Genomic DNA, 13,147 nt, shown 5'->3' with positions numbered 1-13,147 from the left:
AATCAATGTTTTAAATGATTTTAAATGCTTTAAAGGGGGGGGGAATACAAGTAGAAACAAACATGTTATTAAATCATTGATATGTATTTTATAACTGTGGTTGTCATTTAACAGATTTCACATACTACAAAATGTGACGCAAGAAATGGTTTTAAATCTTAAAAACACATTGTTATCTAATGATTTACCTTTGAAATGTATATTAAATTGACATCAAGTCATTGTTAATTATTGTTCAAAATCCATAAGATGTCTTTCAAAACCATTTTACACTCTTGAACTAATGCATGTACACCTATATTCTTATATATGTATTGATGTTATAGTTTACAACTTTCATTTAGTTTTTCACACTCTTGAGTAGTAAGAGTGTATAAACATACTTGAACAACCAATTACCTTCCAATAAATTATCATAGGGATAATTTGGAGATTTCAAACATAATTCCTATTACAAGGAATCACATAAGAGTCAGTTCATTCATGAGTCTATACTAGTACATTACCTGATACATGAGTACTTACAGATGTTTACCTGATACATGAATATGTTTACATATACTTACCTGTTACATGGACACACATACATGAATACCATACAAGAACACTGTTACATAGGTGCATTATCCTGTATTCACTTACCTGGATGCTTGTACTTAGAACTACGAGGATGATTTATTAGTACTTACTGTGTAGATTATCTTTCATATCCCGGTTCAATGGGATAGCTCGGCGGGACTTACCATTCCGAACCCCACTGATTAGCACCAGTGGTCGATGACCATCTACGGAGGTCTAAGGTTACTACTTATACTAGGTAGATCGATAACCGGGGCTAACCCCTCCACCCACCTGCTGCTGCTACAGAGGACAAGTGGACAATCTTCGATTGTTCATTAGGTTATATCTTTCGCTTAATGCGATGTAGTGTTACTCCTAGTACCCAACGATGACACTTACATTATTACTTTTTCTAGACAAATCTTCGGATGTTCATTAGGTTACATAGTTCGCTTAATGCGATGTTGTGTTAGTCCTAGTACCCAGTGACAACACTTACAGTAGTACACTTTCCTGTTTACTTTATTTTGTGATATTTCACATAAACGATGAGTTAGACTAAGTACTTTAGTACTAAACAATTAAAGGAAAACTATCATTTTACTTACAAAACATTCGGGTCTTGGTAGAAGACTACACTTCATACTTATAGAAAATAAGGGATTTTCTAGGGTTTTTTCATACTTACATCAACACCTTCACTTAAAGGTTTACATGGCCTTCATGATAGATTTTCATAAGCATGACAATGACACTTAATTTCTTATGAATTCACCAGCTTTAAAGCTGATACTCGCTTTCAAAATAACTTGTATTCTCAGGTCAACAGTAGACAAGTACGATGGCCAGGTTTTGAGATGACGGAGCAGACAAGTCTCGTCTTTTATTTTGATTGTATATTTTTGGTGTCTTATTACAATGAAAGAACACACATGTATTAAACTTTACTTATAATGCAATGGATGATGTTGTTGCTTGTTTATTATATTACACTATTGTGATACTATACATGACGTCCTCCACCCCTGAACGTTTCCGCCATTCGTGGTTTTGGGGTGTGACAAAGAGTTTGGCTTCTCTAGAAGTGAGGATGAATCTTGTGTATATCCCAAAGCTAGTGGGAGTATAGTGACCTTCCTAGTATTGTATGTTCATGACATACTTCTTAAAGGAAATGACATTCCATTTTTGCAAGAAGTTAAGTCTTGGCTTGGAAAGTGTTTGCTATGAAGGATCTAGGAGAGGTTGCTTATATTCTAGGGATAATGATAGCTAATTGGACTTAGTCAAGTACATAATTGGATAAGGTACTAAAATGTTTTAGTATGGATAATTCCAAAAGGAAGAATTACCAATACAAAGTAATACCAAACTGAGTAAGACGTAGAGTCCGAGTACCGATGTAGAGATAGCATAAATGAGTAGAGTTCCATATGCTTCCGCCAATGGATCTATCATGTATGCTATCACATGTACTCTCCCTAATGACATTTTGATGGTGGATCTGCATTTGGACGTGTTAAGACATTGTATTCAGAGTCGAGACCTCATAAGCTTTTTTCCAGTTTGTGATGTGAGTTTTCCTCACTGTACTTGCGGGTCGAAGGCACCAAGACCGGTCCTTTGGATTTGATATCTTGTTATGCATGTTATCATGAGTGATCTGTTAGATCGGTATCCTGATATATAGGATGATGCTATGCTTAGGGATCTGTAGATCTGCTTGACTGTCTGTAGACTGTTATTATATGTTATCTGTTATATGTGCACATATTTAGTCAGTGGTTGAGGCTTTACTGTTTTGTGTGTAAGCCAACAGGTTAGAGGCATACCAACCCGATGGTTGATTATAGATTGGCATTCCAATCCGATGGTTGATGGGCCTATGGTATTCCAACCCGATGGTTGACTGGACCCATAGTATATTGACATCCTAACTCGATGATTGGTTGGGCGTAGGGGTATTCCAATCCGATAGTTGATTGGACCCGACATGCTGTTATTGTATATGTTATCTATTTATGTGTTGGCACTTTGGGGATCTCACTAAGACTTGGCTTACAACTTTGGGTTATGTTTCAGGTACTTCAGATGACTGCGAGAAGGCAAAGGTGTGGCCGTACACATCCTCATGTTTATGACTTATGATTTTGGGAGACTCTAATGTTCAAAATGTTTTGAAAACTATTATTGTAAACAATTTATGAATTTGGGTTGTTTTAAAAAGTTCAAATTTCTTGTGAGTTTTATGGGTGTTACAAAGTTTTTCCATGATGGGGGCAATTTGTCAATAACACTTGGGACAGAATGGATTCATCCATTTGCATTTTCTGTTGTTCAAATTGTCCCAAAATCCTCATGAGTTCATTGTATTGTTTCATGACAGGCCTTGAATCCACCATCTTGTAAATGTCAAAATTACTGACAATTATACCCTCATAGTATATATTTTTAAAATATCATAATCAAAACCTGGTTTTTATTTCCAAAAGCGTAGGACCACACTTAGAACCCTAAAGGACACATAACGATATGAACACCTCTTCAGCCGGCATTACTTCAACCCACTTTCAAAGATAGGTTATAAATAAATCGAATGGTCGACGAACTGTTCGTGAACCGTTTGGTGGAAAGTTTGTTTATTTAATAAACAAACGAACATGGACAAAATATTATGTTCGTTTATTTAAATGAACATACACGAACAATCCCCACATTTGTTCATTTATGTTCGTGAACGTTCGTTTTTTGATGTTCGTTTATTTTTTGATAAATAGATTTTTATATGTATACAAATGTTTGTATGTGTTAGTTCATTTGAGTTCACATCTATTTGCTTGTTTATTTTAATTTAATTTCATTTGCATTCGTTCGTTTATATTTTAGTGTTCAATTCTGTTTGTTTATGTAATTTTGTGTTTGTTGTTCATTTATGTTCGTTTATCACACGAAGAGACTAAATTTCTTAACAAACGAACACAAACATAAAATTTTGTTTGAACAATTGTTCGTGTTTGCTTGTTTGTCGTTTAAAGTTAAACATTTGATTATGTTCAACCGGTTCATTTACAACCATACTCAAAGAGTTAACTCCAAAATTTGATCCTTAAATGTAAACTTCAATTAATTCTTATTCTATTAATTCTTATTCTATTAACTGTTAGCCTTGAAGGAAAAGTTGAATTGATTTTGATTTTTTTAAGTGTTAACCTTTAATTCAAACTTGAATTGATTTTGATTCTGTTAAGTGTTAATATTGAATATAAACATGAATTGGCTCTGATTCGGTTAACTTTATTCTATTAACCTTGAATATAAACTTGAAGTGATTCTGAATCTGTTAACTTTAATTGAACATGAATCGGCTTTGATTCGGTTAACTTTATTTTAAGTGTAAACTTGAATTGATTTTATTCTATTAACCTTGAATATAAACTTGAATTGATTCTGAATATGTTAACTTTAATTGATTCCGATTCAAAATTGAAACTTGAATCGATTCTTATTCAAAATGTGTTAATCAGCTCCTTATCATTTATTCATGAAGTTATTTGTATGATGACACGTGAACTTACACCTAAATGAAGGTGTGCAATGTTGACATTATTTATTTGCTTTACGCAAAAAAGATAATAGTTGAATTGATATTTATTAGTCTAAAAAGTGAGCTCCGCCTCCTCCTATTGACTATACATTTCATATTTGGTTGTTTTAATTTAACACTAGTTTCAATAGTAGCGCACCGTTTTGGTGTGTTACTTTACAAAATCCCTAAAATTGTTCAAAGTTTGGAATTCGATTCTAGCAAATTTTGGAGTTGGGTTGTAGCAAATTTTGGTATCAAATTATTATTTTTAAGGCCCATTGGAGATGCCTTTTACGGTATTTTAGAAAAAGATCTTAGATACGGAATGAAACAAATAGAAAAATAAAATAGAATAATTACAGTGCTCCTTCTTACTAAAAAAGATCTTTTTGTCACATATTATATTTTTATTTATTTTGTCACATGTAATTTTATGGTTATTTTAAGTTAATTTTTATTCCCTGTGTCATTTTATGTTTTTTTTCTCATTTTATTAAATGTGAAATAGTGTTTAAATACAATAATAAATACATATCAATTTCACTAATGAACTTTCCTTTTAATTTCAAAATTATTAAATTAAATATTCATTAATTTTATTTATTTATTAATTTAAATTATTTGTTTAAATTTAAAAGAGAAAAAAAAAGCATTTCAATTTTTATAATTCAATATTTTCTTACTTTTTTTTATAAATTTATACTTCTCAAATGTTTAGAATTTTGTATATAATTTTTGTTTTAAATAAACTCATTTAATACATGGGTCTCACACCTAGTATATATTAAATCAAAAGTCTTTAACAATAGCGAAGTTTATGGATATTACAACTTTGCCTTTTTTTTTTTTTTTGCATTTTCCCAGATTTTTTTTAATGTGGATTGTCATCCGCTTCTTCCATACGTGTTGTTCTTCTGTGAGTTTTTTTTCTGTTGGAAACATTCTTTCCTACATCGATTTCACTTCTGCATCTTATGAAGAATTTCTCCTACCACCTACCCCCGCCATTCTTCTTGAACACCGTTGTTCTTCCACTTTTGCTCTTGCCGATCGCACCACTACGCTCGAATCGAATGGATGATGGTATGTCGGATAGCCATTACGTTTGATGGTTTGAATATGATGTGGAAAAACAGAGCTTCTCCGGATGTCAAATTGGGTCCTCCAAAACCAATACGAGACTCACCTTTCTTCTTCAAAAAAAAAACGATTGATTTCGTCTCTTTCTACTAGGTCGCTGCTCCATTTTCTTCCATCTTCTCTCATTTCTTTGAACCTACGATGGTTGCGATGGTTGAAGTCAGATGGCAAGGCATCAGATATGTGAGCAGGTCCCCTAGCGGTTTCTATTTTTCTACATACATTCCAAAGATTTCATGAAGACTAAGCTCGATGAACTATATCTTCATATTACTTTATTTAGAGCCTAATTTTTGAGAAATTTCAACGTAATTTCTGTTTTTATTAGGGAAAATGATAAAAGGCCCTATGAACTTTCTAGGGTTTACCCGTTGAGTCCTTAAAATTTTTTTCGGGCTTTATGGGTCCCTAAACTAGGATATGTTCTGCTCTTTTAGTCTCTGTCAACCTGTAATAGCCGGTTTAGTGACCTTTTAGACCAAAAAAACTCACATTGTACCACTATAAAGCCAAAAAATAAGTTGGGGTATCAATTCGTACAAAAAAATAGTCTCATTTTCTACTAAAGCCGATTCACACTCAATTTGTACCCACCTAAGAAATCGATCGCTGCTCTTCTTTCCATCTTCACCCTCGATCGTCACACACACTCACCGAAGATCACAACCCTCTTCCCCTTCTAATCGATTCTCGATCACAACCCCTTTCCACTATTTTCTTTGATTCGATTTCAGCTCTTCAAGGAATTGACCCCCTCCCTCTTTCTTCTCTGTTCAAAATCGCACAAGCTACCTCTCTTTCTCCCTTCGAGTTGCAGGTTTGATGGATGAGATGTTGAGAAGGATGTGTGGGTTTGATGAGGTTCAGAGAGAAAATGAAAGTTAATCTCTGTTTTTCTTCGATTTGCAGGGGATTGGTTATGGTGGCTGACTGGTGGTTTTTGTGGGTTATGGGTGCTTTAATGGTAGCTTATTTCACAAGACAAAGGGGAGGAATAAGGGTGTTTGGATTGGGTTGTTGTGATATTGATTAGATGGTGATTAAGGTAAGTTATGATGGTTGTAATGTAATGGCTGAATAAAATGTTCATGAACATTTCGTTCAGGAGGGTGTGACTTGAGTGTGAAATGGCTTTAGAAGAAAAGGGGAATTTTTTGCTATGAATTGATCATCAAACTTATTTTTTTTGCCTTTATAGGGCACAATGTGAGTTTTTTTTGGTCTAAAATGTTACTGAACCGACTATTACAGGTTGATAGAGACTAAAAGAGTAGGTCATGTCCTAGTTTAGGGACCTATAAAGCCCGACAAAAACTTTAGGGACTCAACGGGTAAAACCTAGAAAGTTCTTAGGGCATTTGTGTTATTTTCCCTTTTGATTAAGTGCACATCATTTAGCTACTAATTTCATGTATTGTGACATTTGTGCAACGATTATTTGCTTTTTGTGACTTTTTGCTGCATTTTCGTGTACATTTTAAATACTGATTCTCTTTTGACATAATGAATTCATATCTAATTTCACACAAACCTACTCTATTAAAAAAAAACTAATTTGGGTTTTATTAGATTGTTTTTTGTTGTTCAAACTTGACAGATTAATATGCACATGAAATTCTTAATGAAATGCTTCAAAGAACTAGTAAAATTAGTTCTACTCCATCTTTGATTAGAGAAGCTTCTTACTCATCCGTTCAGTTCTTAATACATTCCCCTTGACTACTAAAAGTGCCCTATATTGTGTTTAAATTTGAGCCATACCATATTCATGTAGAAAACTTTTATGCCTAAATTTGGAGTCTTGCTCTTTGTTGACTGAAAAAAGTTTTAGTAATAAATGTAGCCAATAATTTAGATGTAAAATGTAAAATGACATAAAATAATCTTATTAATTAGATATCTCAAACAAATTTTGAAGAGTAATTTATAAATATTTTGATCTTAAAAAATACTACATTGCAATAAAGTGAAAAAAAAAAAAAAAAAAAAAAAAAAAAAAAAAAAAAAAACATATAAACTTACAATTCAAAAATTATTTCAAATATTTTTTTCAAAGATTTTAGAATTTAGTTCAATGACTTTTGAAAGCTGTTTTTAACTTGGATATGAGATGTTTTATTTTAATTTTTTTAATATTGATCAAATGTGTACTGTGGTAATTCTTAAACCTATTGATAACTAAAAGATCTTTTATTTTAATTTTTACATTTTAAAATCTAATATAGTTTTCAAGTTTTTGTATATTTCTTGTACTTGATTTTTATTCTAATTCCTTTTATAGTTTAATTAATAAAATTTTCATTCAAATATATACAATTCATAGTTAATCTTCCTATTCTAATAAATGAATAAATTTATTTTCGTATTGACAAATGTTATAATATAAAAATTATCATTAATATTATATGTCACCTATCATGCCACATATCAACCTATTAATTCACTTTTTCAAATTTTAAATTTTAAATTTCTCACTGTAATTACATTAAATTAATAAATAATTTTTCATTTTAAATTTCACACTCTAATTATATTAAATTAATAACAGTAGAATAAATAAAATACAATTAATATATATTATCAAGTGATATAATTTCATGTATTCATTTAAATAAATGATTATAATTTTATATAACTAAAAAAGTATCTCTTAATTAATAATTTATTTAAAACAATTTATTTGAAATAATTGATTAATAATTTTAAGTTTTTTACTATGAAAGTTTAATCAATTCTATAATTGTGGTTCTCATAGGTTATAAACTAATACATAATAAATAAATCATACAAGGATATTTATATTTTAACTTTGAAAAGGACAACGAGAATTCATTGCAACAAATAATTAATTTTACACATTTTTTTCTAGATTTATGTATTTAAGAATAACATAAATTTTTCAAAAGAGCAACACTAAATATTATCCACAAAATTGTTATTATATTTTCTCCTTTACCTCTCATATTTCTAATTTTTTTCAATAAATGAAAAACATTCATACTATATTTTTCTTTTTCTTTTTTCAAAAAACATAATTTTTCAAGATTTTTTATAGCATACACCTTAATTTGTGAATGGTAATTAGTTTTTTCACCTCTTAGTCACTTATGACAAATGTTAACCATTGTTTCTGCAATGTATGATTAATATTTCACTGTCAATGCATATGTACTTATTATATGTCTTGTGGAGTTGACAATTTTTCTTGGTAAAATTACATTTACGCCATTTCTTTATTGTAATAAGTAAAATGAAGTTTAAAGTGGAGAGGCATTATAGTAATTTATTAATACAGGTTGAAAACTATTTTGCAACCGAATTGAACATACACCGAAGAAGTTACACAACAAGAAAAGGATTTAAAGCCTTTGAACAACTAAAACATTCCATTCTACAATTCGACCTTACTATTTAGGTATTTTTTTTAGTATTCTTTTGGGCTAATTCCGGAAAAATAGCAACCTATTTTATCCTTTTTTTTAACAATATAAGAAAATTATATTTTTTAGTCTATAATAGCAAACACATACAAACTTGCTCCAATGCACGAGCGTTTTCACTAGTTTACATAAAAGGTCTCTGTGTATTTTTTTTACATAAAAATGGTCAGCGCCTATAAAAAATTTAGTAGTACAAAATAAATGAATTCTGAACCTAAATTTTGTCAAAAAGAGAGACTTGTACTTTTCATACTAGATCCCAATATATTTGATTCTTTCTTTTAAAATTTTGTATGATTTGAATCTTTCACTTTGTATTTTTCTTATTTGGAAGAAAGATTATTTTATTACAAGTGTATTTAATCGTTACAAGATAATGATTAAATTGAGAAGTTTCTAAAACTCGATTGTTTGTTCAAAAGGTTTAGTATGTGTATGAGTGAAGTAATGATAATCACCGTTATAGAATGTTGTATGCACCACCTTCAAAGTAAACATAAGTAGATACATGCGTCATCACAGAAACGGGAAAAAAGCAATTTCTCGTAATTATAATTAAAATAAAAAAAATAAAAAAAAATAATAAAAAAAAACCTTGTAGTGGATATGAAAATGATTAGAAAGTGTCGTGTTATTCGGGAAAACCCAATAATAGTTTTAGATATGTGTTAAAAACCAATTAAACATAATGTACTTAAGCATATAGTTGAAAGTTTCTTATATACAATAAAGATATATAAATAAACATAAAGTTGAAACCAGCTCCTTAAACTCTTTAACGGAATCCACATAGGGATCGGTTAAATCCTTGGAGAAAAACATGTTATATAGAAGATTCAGGGTGATTCTGAAAGCATCTCGGTTGATGTTGACTAAATCTCCGGAGTGGCTAGCTTTTCGGCAGTATGCCATGAGTTCTTGTACTTTCTGGTTCCGTCATTGTTGGTTATGTTGGTGATTTGTTTCACTAATGTGATTTAAGTGTAATGGGATTACTTTTGTTGACCAAAAGTGATCTTGATAAATATTAAACAAGTAAGGAAGGTGTGGAGTGCACACTTGTTTAAATTTATTTAAGATTAAAAGTAGACTGTCATTTAGGGGCGAAGCCCCTGAACGAACGGGGGTCCGGGGCAGCGCCCCTGGGAGCGGGGTCTAAGGGGCAGAGTCCCTAGCTGGGATCGAGCTGCCAGGTCAGCGCGAAAATGCATCAGAAATTCAAATTTAGAATATTTGACCCATTTTTGACTTGGTATTAATTCTTATAGAAAACCCGGATTTATGACAGTTTGTTGACTGTTGCCAAACTGTTTTATGACAGTTTTGACACTTTTCAGACAAAGAATGTATTTAACCGATTTTGGTCAGTTTTTTCTGGTACTTACGGAAATTCATATACTCATTCTCTGTTCTTTTCTCTTCTGAGTCTTATCCAATCAAAGATTAGGGAGTACCACCTAATACTTTGATTTGATAGTGAAATCACAATTCTCAGAATTTCCAAGGCTATTTTATCCCTATTATCTTACAGGTTAACATCAAGGGAGTTACCGGAGAAAATGTTGGTGCTAAGGAACTTGCAAAGACTCCGCCATTGGGTAGTGACAAGGAGCCATGTCAAATTTTGAATGACCTTCTTTATTGTTGATTTTAAATATTTTAAGCACCGTTTCGAAAACGTTTATATCTCTTTCCCCGCTTTTTCGTTGACTCATCAAGTTTTTGTACGTCTCGTTGAACTTTGTAACCGTCTTGTTCATTTCAAGAAACTAGGTCGTACATTAGTGCATTGTATGGTACTCGACATGACTTATTTTGTTGAGAAACCGCTCGGTAATGCGTAGTCAAAAATCATCATTCGGTTGCACATTTTTATTCATGAGATTCTCGAAAATGTCGAACCATGATTCTGCTAATACTTTCTCTTCTTCTGGTGTCCATTGTTGAGGGGCTCATTTTTTAATCGTGTTTTTCCATTTCCACTTCCTTTGGGGTCAAATGGTATGAGATTAGGATTTGGGTTGCATTTCCCGAACAAACCTGATTTCCGGCTTGGTCAAGGATTGGTTTCCCGAATGTATTCAGGGGGAGGGAAAATTTATGGAATACAATTGGGCTAACAAGTGTCATAGTGTAATATGTTGATTAAGAATTTGTTGAGGTTAGGGTGGGGGAGAAAAATAAGGGTGGTCCATGGCACCATCGCACATTGGTTGTCGTGGTACTGCTATGGTGACACCACCTTCCATTATGTTGTACGGCTTGTAGACCCACCGGCCTAACACATGTTCAAAATTACCATAGTAATGGTGGGATAAACAACTATTCAATCAGAAAAATGTCAAAGCTTTTTATTTTATTTCACTGATGTTACACTTATCAAGTAAAATTAAATGTGAAAAAAGTAATTCATCTCACCACTTGGCATATTTCATTATATGATGTTATTTTATCTTTAAATTTCATCCAACTAAGTGTTATTTTTCATGATTTTCTATCCAATATTTATTGCTTAAAAGAAGCACACAATGGTATGTGCCATTTGTCATCAAATTTATACTACATAGCTATACATGCATAACATATAATCTAGAAGAAATTAAAATGTAATTACGTTACAATCCTTATTTACTTGATATGAGAATGACTATGATGGCTGATAAAAACATTAAAATAAAAGTAAAAGATATAAATACATAGAAATTAATTTATAGGAACCGAAAATACACAAAGAGGGTTTGCCTTTTGCAGGGTGATCCCATATTTCTCATTCATTTCCAATTCGTTATGTCCAAGTCCACCATCAAGCTTCCAATTAAAATTATTGAGTAATGATCCCAACATCACGGGAAGCACACGATTTGCAAGTGGTAAACAAGGACAAATTCTCCGTCCAGCACCAAAGGGAACTAGTTCAAAATCACGACCCCGAACATCAAGACTTGAAGTCAAAAACCTTTCTGGCTTGAATTTCATTGAGTCCTCCCAAAAGGTTGAGTCTCGTCCTATAACCCATGAATTGACTAGCACTTGGATACCTTTTGGTATAATGTAGTCGTTGAGTTTGATCTCAGTATGATTTTTTTCGTGGGATTAAGAAGGCGATTGGTGGATGAATCCGTAGGGTTTCTTTCAAGATGCATGCTAAGTAAGGCAACCTTAATATTTCAGATTCTTCTACCATCTTCCCTTTACCAATAACGTCTTTGAGCTCCTTTTGGGCTCTGGTCAAGGTGTATGGATTACATAGTATTTCTGTCATTGCCCATTCTAACGAGTTTGAAGTCGTATCGGTGCCAGCCACAAACAAATCCAACAAACATATATAAATAATAACATATTAATTTTAGAAATGAGAAATAAAAATACTAAATCGAATTTTGGTAACAAATATTATTTGGAAACAATCAAATCGTATTATGAAATTTATTGCAATGTTGCTGGTAGAAGAGTTTAAAATTAGTGTACACATGTTTACTAATGGAGATTGATAGTGTCAACCTATTGTAACAAATTGAAAGTAAAGTTGAGTTAGAATTAGAACTTAAAGGAGTTGGTTATTGGGATGAGTTTTAAAATCAGACAGGAACCGAACCGGTTTGGAACTAGAATCGGATTTGTCATACTATATGAGCTGAGAACCAGACTTTCGGTGTTGGTAATGGTACTGATTTTTTGGTTATTTTTAGAACAAAATCAGTTTTTCTGATTTGCAACAATAATGATGTAACGCCCCGTTTATTTAAATAAATTAATATGTGAGTCCCAGACTAATGTGTGAAGAATTTTGATAGTTGGGGGTTGTTTAGTAAATTACAGAGTTTATTTGAGAAGAATTTTAGAAGTAAGGGTATGCTTGGTAATTATTAGGATTTAAATTGTAAAGATTTTGAATTAATGGGGGCTAATAGGTAAGTTTCGGATTTATTTGGAAATGAATTTGGTGGGGAGGGACTAATCTTGGATAAAGGAACGGAAGTTTGAATGGACACGGGATATACCCGTATCCCTCCCCCCCCCCCCACATCGCATCTTCAACCCTAACCTAAGAAACCATTTCCAGCCGCCATGAGTGAGTTGCCAGCTGCCGCTTCCCCTCTTCTTGCTGTTCCTACCAGGTGAAGCTGCTTGCCGGAGTTCCGCCAATATGCGACTGCCAGAGTCGTCGTGGGCATCAAAGGACCGCTGAAGACCGGGGAAAAACCCACCGTGTGCGTCCCCGTGCAAGTTATCTGCGATTATGAGGCCCTCGGTAAGACTGCTCGCCACTCACTCTTCTTCTTCTGTCTCACCTTAGCCACACTGCCGATGTTGCTAGGGCTGTCCAGCGCCGCCGCCAACTGCTACTGTTGCAGCTGTTCTGTTGCATTAACGCCGCCATTGATCTACTGCCGGCATGAACAAGGTTTATCGAGATAGG

General features: G+C 32.6%; 1 pseudogene; it reads right to left on the bottom strand.

Annotated features, from left to right (window-relative positions):
- Window positions 1–11,395: 11,395 nt before the first annotated feature.
- Window positions 11,396–12,038, bottom strand: LOC111888492 (geraniol 8-hydroxylase-like; annotated as a pseudogene).
- Between the last annotated feature and the right edge of the window lie 1,109 nt (window positions 12,039–13,147).

This window comes from Lactuca sativa, chromosome 3 (assembly GCF_002870075.4).
Source record: "Lactuca sativa cultivar Salinas chromosome 3, Lsat_Salinas_v11, whole genome shotgun sequence".
NCBI lineage: Eukaryota > Viridiplantae > Streptophyta > Magnoliopsida > Asterales > Asteraceae > Lactuca > Lactuca sativa.
This window is presented reverse-complemented; position numbering and strand designations above follow the sequence as displayed.